This window comes from Periplaneta americana, chromosome 5 (assembly GCF_040183065.1).
Source record: "Periplaneta americana isolate PAMFEO1 chromosome 5, P.americana_PAMFEO1_priV1, whole genome shotgun sequence".
Lineage (NCBI taxonomy): Eukaryota > Metazoa > Arthropoda > Insecta > Blattodea > Blattidae > Periplaneta > Periplaneta americana.
In genome coordinates, this window is record NC_091121.1 from 51,915,952 (window position 1) to 51,922,842 (window position 6,891).

Here is a 6,891-nt window from a genome sequence, read left to right on the forward strand (position 1 = left end):
AATTTTCATTATTGTACAAGATACAGTAATGGAGGAATAAAATGTTGAATATTTCCACAATTTTACTGCTGTAAGCTGTACCTGACTCCTTAATATTAATAATGTTTCGATCGGTAAATAATAAAAAAAAAAAAAACCTTGGACTACGAGTATAAAAAAAATTAATTAAATTAACATTAAACAAATAAATTAATGAACACACAAAAAACGAAACAGCACGTTGAGCGTCTGAGGGTAAATTTTACTCCCTTACCCCTCCCCGTTGTTGCGCTATAACTCTCCACATGTTTTCTAAAATACGTCCTTGTAAATGCTTGTCAGTTCATTACTATTATGCAGAAGATAAGAATAGTGTGGCAGTGTTGTTCTCGCAGTGACGTCATCCTCATCTATCATGCCGACAAAATCGTGGAATGAGTTAGCTAGTAAACATTTCATCTGTCCATCTACACAACTGCGTAACATGTCGTTCAGCTTACAGCTACTTATTTTCAGCCTGGCTGATGGCCGATGCGTTGTACTGACAGATTATGTGAACTCAAGTGTGACGTCAAAGTAGGCGTAGAAACGTCATTGGAGTTATAAATAAAATACGTCAATCAGCAAGAACTCCACGATACTTGCACCATGGTATCTAGGAATTAATCAGCCACACATTATTGCTTATGACTAAAGTCACGTGACTTCTGTGACAGCCCATTGAGTGCAGATACGTGATTAATGTTTTTCAACATAACTGTAACTTACGTCAGCATGCATGCAGTTCTCCTCCTTCACCCTCCTGCCCCACTGAATATGCTGAGAAACTGATTCACTCCACGTCACCCCTACTCAAATGTTCGCGCGTAAAGCTTCGTTCACATTTTTCAAGTAACTTGAATTCAAGTCACGTGATTTCAAGTACCTGAATTCAAGTCGCCGTTCAGACATATTCAAGTTATTTTATTTTCAAGTAGGATAAAATGGCGTCCATAGATGTTGTGCAATTAGGAATTTCTGTAGTAGCAAGCCTCCGTGCCAGGGAAATGATAAATATATTGAAGAAATGGAAAACGCGTTGTTCAGTATGGGTTAGGAATTAGATTAATAAGAGAAATAGACGGCCACTGACTATTACAAATAGAATAAGTGAAATCTTCAAGCAGATTTAATAATTCTTATCGCAAATGTAATAAAACATAAGCGAGTCTGATTTACCATAATTGAAAATGATTATCTTGAAGCTGTTACAGTTCCCCCACAAAAATCTATCAACCACATTGAACCATGCCAGTTTCGGCGATAGACGTCATCCCTTCAAGCAACGCTCTTCTCTTCTTAATCCCTCATATCTTCCTCACTTCTTTTCTATCTACAGTTTAATGGTTTTTTTATTATTTTTCATAGGCTATCTCATCTGTGTGCACGTTAAAATCTTTGCTATTCAGTTTTTCAATGAACTCTTCCTTTCTTTGCAGCTTCCTTTGCATTTCTATTACGAAACTTTGCAGTTTCTATAATCCGCAGGCCTTCGTGAATTTTATACAACTTCAGAAACTCAAATATTTGGTCATTATTTCACTTACTGCTGTTTCCTATTATTTTTACGTTCCTAGTAGAACTGAAAAACAATCAGCTGTTAATTTAACGCTCTTAAAACAGCTGTTAATTTAAATTCCCGCTCTTTTCTCCTTGAATTCAAGTTATCAAGTGACGTTCACACTTTTCAAGTCGAGTAAAAAGTAGAAAGGGATCCAACTTCACTTGAAACTTGAATTCAAGCCGTTAATTGATTTCAAGTCAACTTGAAACATAGTTCACACTTTTCAAGTTCGTCTTTCAAGTGACTTGAATCCAAGTTACTTGAAAAGTGTGAACGAGGCTGAACACCGGCCAAGCTATCTAAACACAACAGTACTTGAACATAGGGAATGATTGGAACTAAAAGAGTCTTCCTATATGACAGGAAAGAAAACAGAGACTAACTACGTTATGGATGGATGGCTAGGCCGATCCCAGCACAGAGCGTTATAACACCGGCCAAGCTATCTAAACACAACAGTACTTGAACACAGGGACTGATTGGAACTAAAAGAGGCTGCGTATATGACAGGAAAGAAAACAGAGACTAACTACGTTATGGATGGATGGCTAGGCCGATCCCAGCACAGAGAGTTATAACACCGGCCAAGCTATCTAAACACAACAGTACTTGAACACAGGGACTGATTGGAACTAAAAGAGGCTGCGTATATGACAGGAAAGAAAACAGAGACTAACTACGTTATGGATGGATGGCTAGGCCGATCCCAGCACAGAGCGTTATAACACCGGCCAAGCTATCTAAACACAACAGTACTTGAACACAGGGACTGATTGGAACTAAAAGAGGCTGCCTATATGACAGGAAAGCAAACAGAGACTAACTACGTTATGGATGGCTAGGCCGATCCCAGCACAGAGCGCCAGTTCAAATGACGCGCCAGCAAAACCAAAGAGAAAAGAGAAGACTGTTAGTTAGGTTGCCAATTTTCGCAAGCATCAAATGCTAAATAGATTACGACTTTCTTTCCAGTAACCATTGCCAATAACAACAAACTGCAGCTTTCTTAATAAAATTAGACTTCAAGAAGGGCGAATACCAGTCAGAGTGTACGTTGCCTAGTATAAATACGAAAATATTCATCTATCTACATATACATGCATTTATATGATCAATAACACGTGTGTAATCATCGATCAAGAAACTGTTTATAAATGTGTCAGTTTGAAAATGCGTTTTACATATATGCCCGGGCTTTGTTTATGGCAGGAGCACTGTGAGATAGATAACCTTGCCACGGGCTCTTTGTATACCACAAATATAGATCGAGAATCGAAACTTGACTTCTTTGCGAAGGACTTCGTCTGAATCACGGCTAATCTAGGTATTGAGATGAACGCGCCTCTATAAATTGAAGGTGGATTGCACTATTCAATAAATGGCACAATGTTAATAGCATAATGACTAAGACTCGGAAGTTGATGAAATATCACCTTTTTTCTGAAACGTCACAGACAATGCAGCATGCAATATAAATTAGTTTCATTTCAACACGAACTAAGATAGCCTACTTTTCTTTTCTTTTTTTCTTTCTTTTTTTTTTTCATTTTTCGGTCTTTTATTATCTATTGGTCGTTTTTAGGGCATTTTTTACTTTTTGTTGCATTTTTTTCCCTTTTCTGCTTTTGAACGGACTTTGTTTTTACAGTGTAGTCGTAGTCTATATTCGAGAACCTACTGCAGATTGCTTGCGCAATTCGATTGCATCATACGGGAATTGTCCTTATGTTTGTATCAACCTTAACTTCTGATCAAGTGTATTACGTGCTTCCTCCAATTCAACGCATCAGAACAAATATTGCAGTTGCAGTGCCCGCAGTCAGCATATTATATCTCACAAGTGAAGATGTAAAAATGCCGAAACTAAAGCAACCGACAATCCATCAAACCCTAGGCCAGACTTACTGCATTGTTGAATAAGAGGTATGTCTGGGAATTTCAGTTCCTGCCAATATTTAAATGTGCTTTGGTGTAATTCCCAAGATATTCAATATAATAATAATAATAATAATAATAATAATAATAATAATAATAATAATAATAATAATAATAATATTATTATTATTATTATTATTATTATTGTTGTTGTTGTTGTTGTTGTTGTTGTTGTTGTTGTTGTTGTTGTTGTTGTTGTTGTTGTTGTTAAAATCTTGGTAATTTTTTAAACTGTAATGCCATATTTCCAGAAATTTAAGATCATATTATAGGTAATTTTTCTGTGATTTTTAGGTCATCAAGTTCCGAGCCCTCAATATCATTCTGGATAAGGTGACCAGACGTCCTCTTTTGTCCGGACATGTCCTCCTTTTTAAGCCACTGTCCGGGGTCCGGGCGGATTTTTAAAAAATCAAGAAATGTCCTCCTTTTCGTATCTTGTATGCCTGACATCTTGAAATTATCTGATTTAACACCTTTTTCAAGTAATTTTCCTGTAGGTGGCAGCACCAACGACGGAATATACTCTTTTCCAACGTTCATAACTCTCTTTGCCCCTCCTTGTTATGTTCGTTGCTCAGAGCCCTGATCACATATGTAACAGATTGCTCAGACTTATAGGCTTTGACGGCAACAACTTTTGTCAATTTCACTATGCTGCCGTCTAGCTACTGCATAAGAAATCACGTCATAACTCTCATTTGAATTGCATGGAGCAACTTCACTCCCATTCCTGATCACATATTTTATATAACAGATTGATCACTCTTATAGGCTTTGAAGGCAACCACATTTATCAGTTTCACTATGCTGCCATCTAGCGACAGTAGAAGAAGTCAGGTTATAATTCCCATTTGAATTGCGTGGAGCAACTGTACTTTCATCTCGCGGTCGTTACTAATCGACAGTGGCGATCCTGGTGGTTGTTCTCTTCTACAAGTTACCATTTTTAATATTGGGATGGCCAATCTGTTATATATTATGTGAGCTGGGCTCAGAAGTAGCTAGTAAATTGAGAGATCGATGTGCGAATGTAAATCTAAATAGATATTTTCTGTCATCTTTTATAATGATATTTTCCTTGACTTTCATGTGTAGCCAACTGTAAAATCATTATTATTAAGTTTTTCCATAATTATTTTGTAATAAAATAGATATTAACATACTTTTGAGTATGATATAAACCTAAATCTGTACTGTAAATATTTTTAATGGAATAGATATTGACGTATCGTAATTTAAATTATAATATAGGCCTAAGCCTAAAGCTGTCCTCTTTTTACGAACAATGTCGTCCTTTTTGAAGTTTTGTGTCCTTTTTTTATCGATGTGAATCTGGTCACCCTAATTCTGGAAGACTATACCGTCTACAATTAGGCAGATCATTATGTAACTTTCACTATTCCCTACAGGAGCAGAGCAAATATATTCAGGTGGAGACGAGCTGCTAGAAGTGAGATTTTAACAAAGACCATACATGTCTTCTCATCTGAAGGAAACACAGGCTTTGAAGACTAGACAAAAGAAAATAGAGATGCAAAACAATGAAGGAAAGAAAGTTTCAGAAAGACTAAATCTGCATCCCACGACAGAAAAATATGTCAATATTAGTGAAGCTGAAACAGAATGCACTATATTCGAAGAAGCCTTCCAAGCTGACTGGATAAATGACTTCTGTTAGGGTTAGACACATGAAAACTGTGCTAATACAGATTCAGTTTTGATTGCCGTGGAAATTGTTACATCATATCCGATAAATTCAATAATGTGAACGAGTATACACAAAGGCGAGTCCGTTATATACATAACCTATTAATGGGAAGAGTTTATTATAAATTTATTTATAATTCATGCGAGGATTGCAGTATATTTTAAAAATAATTTTCTTCAGTTATGCTTTGATATGGACACGAAACAAACGCGTGCACAATACATGCGTAACTATAGAAAGTTAATACAAGTTTGGCATTACTCACATACAGACGGATAAATAACGATAACAATAACAATATTTACGGGATATTCTCATGTGCTTATATAGGCCTACAATGTACGAGTTAATTGTTAATTGTCTGTGGCACAAAAAAATTACTAGTCACTACTACTACTGCTGCATGATTGGTTCTAATCATAGTTTATGTCATTACACTTAAATCTTACAGCAAAATTGTATTCCATTACCCTAATTCCTGTATAGACGTTACACGCACGTACGTGGTGAAATCTACTGTACTGTTACCATAGAATACTCGGGTATGATACCATAGGCAGAGTTATGGGGGGGGGGTGAGTGGGCACTGCCCCCCCCAAACTTGTCTGACATCTTTTTTTCTATTATTCTACTGAATTCAAAAGATCTTTTTTGCTTTTGTTTATGATTAAGTTTCTGTGCTTAAACTAATGAATTAATGTCTTCAGATCATATGTCTGGACTATAATACTGCATTTATTTTAAATTTCTGAATGTATTAGAATTCCTATACTTCATTTGAGGAATGGAAGCACTGTAATGTTTCTTTTGTAACAGCCTGTACTCATGTGTTCGAACTCTGCAGGTGTTCAGGCCGCCACTTGGAGAAATATGAATAACATACTGCACAACAATGCAGAAAAAAGAAAAGTGATCCCCGTATAATGTGTAAACTTAAAGACGAGACTAAATAAAATAATTAGAGTTTACATTCCATGTGATATCTTCAGGAAGGTAAGTTTCATATAAAAAAAGTTTCTCTGTTAGCACTGTTACGTAGTTTTACTGATGTATGCATGTGTTTCTGTATGAGAGAGCAAAGAGGGAGATTGTTTTAAGTTATGCCCTATTATAATTTGTAGTAGACCTACAGTATACAACTCGGTTCGAAACATCGCGGATATGGATGTAACACTGTAAGAAACATGCCCCCCGAAAATACCTCTATTAAATGATCATATTCCGATATACTGATCCATGGTCAAGTTATAACGGGGGAGAAGGTAAATGATATCTCCCACAACCCCGTTATATGGGGGCCCTATGGTTTTGCTTGGCCCCCCCCCTCCCAAGGAAATGGTTCTCTCTCCGCGTATGTATGACACCATTCATATAAGAATTACGTCATTCCTTTACAATAACGAACTTGCATATAACGCGATTAATTTTATTATCATAAGAAATAATAAACGTATTACGACTACAGTAAACAGCCTGAGAAAACGTTTCATATGAATCTGTAACTAGTTCCACTGACTGGCCAGCAGATGGAGCATGAGCCAAAATAGCGATCTTAGAGAGATCAAGCTCGAAGTACTGTAACAATCTAGTGTAGTGAAAGATCATTATATTTTATGGTGGTGGTAGGAGTAGTAGTAGTAGTAGTAGCAGTAGTAGTAGTAGT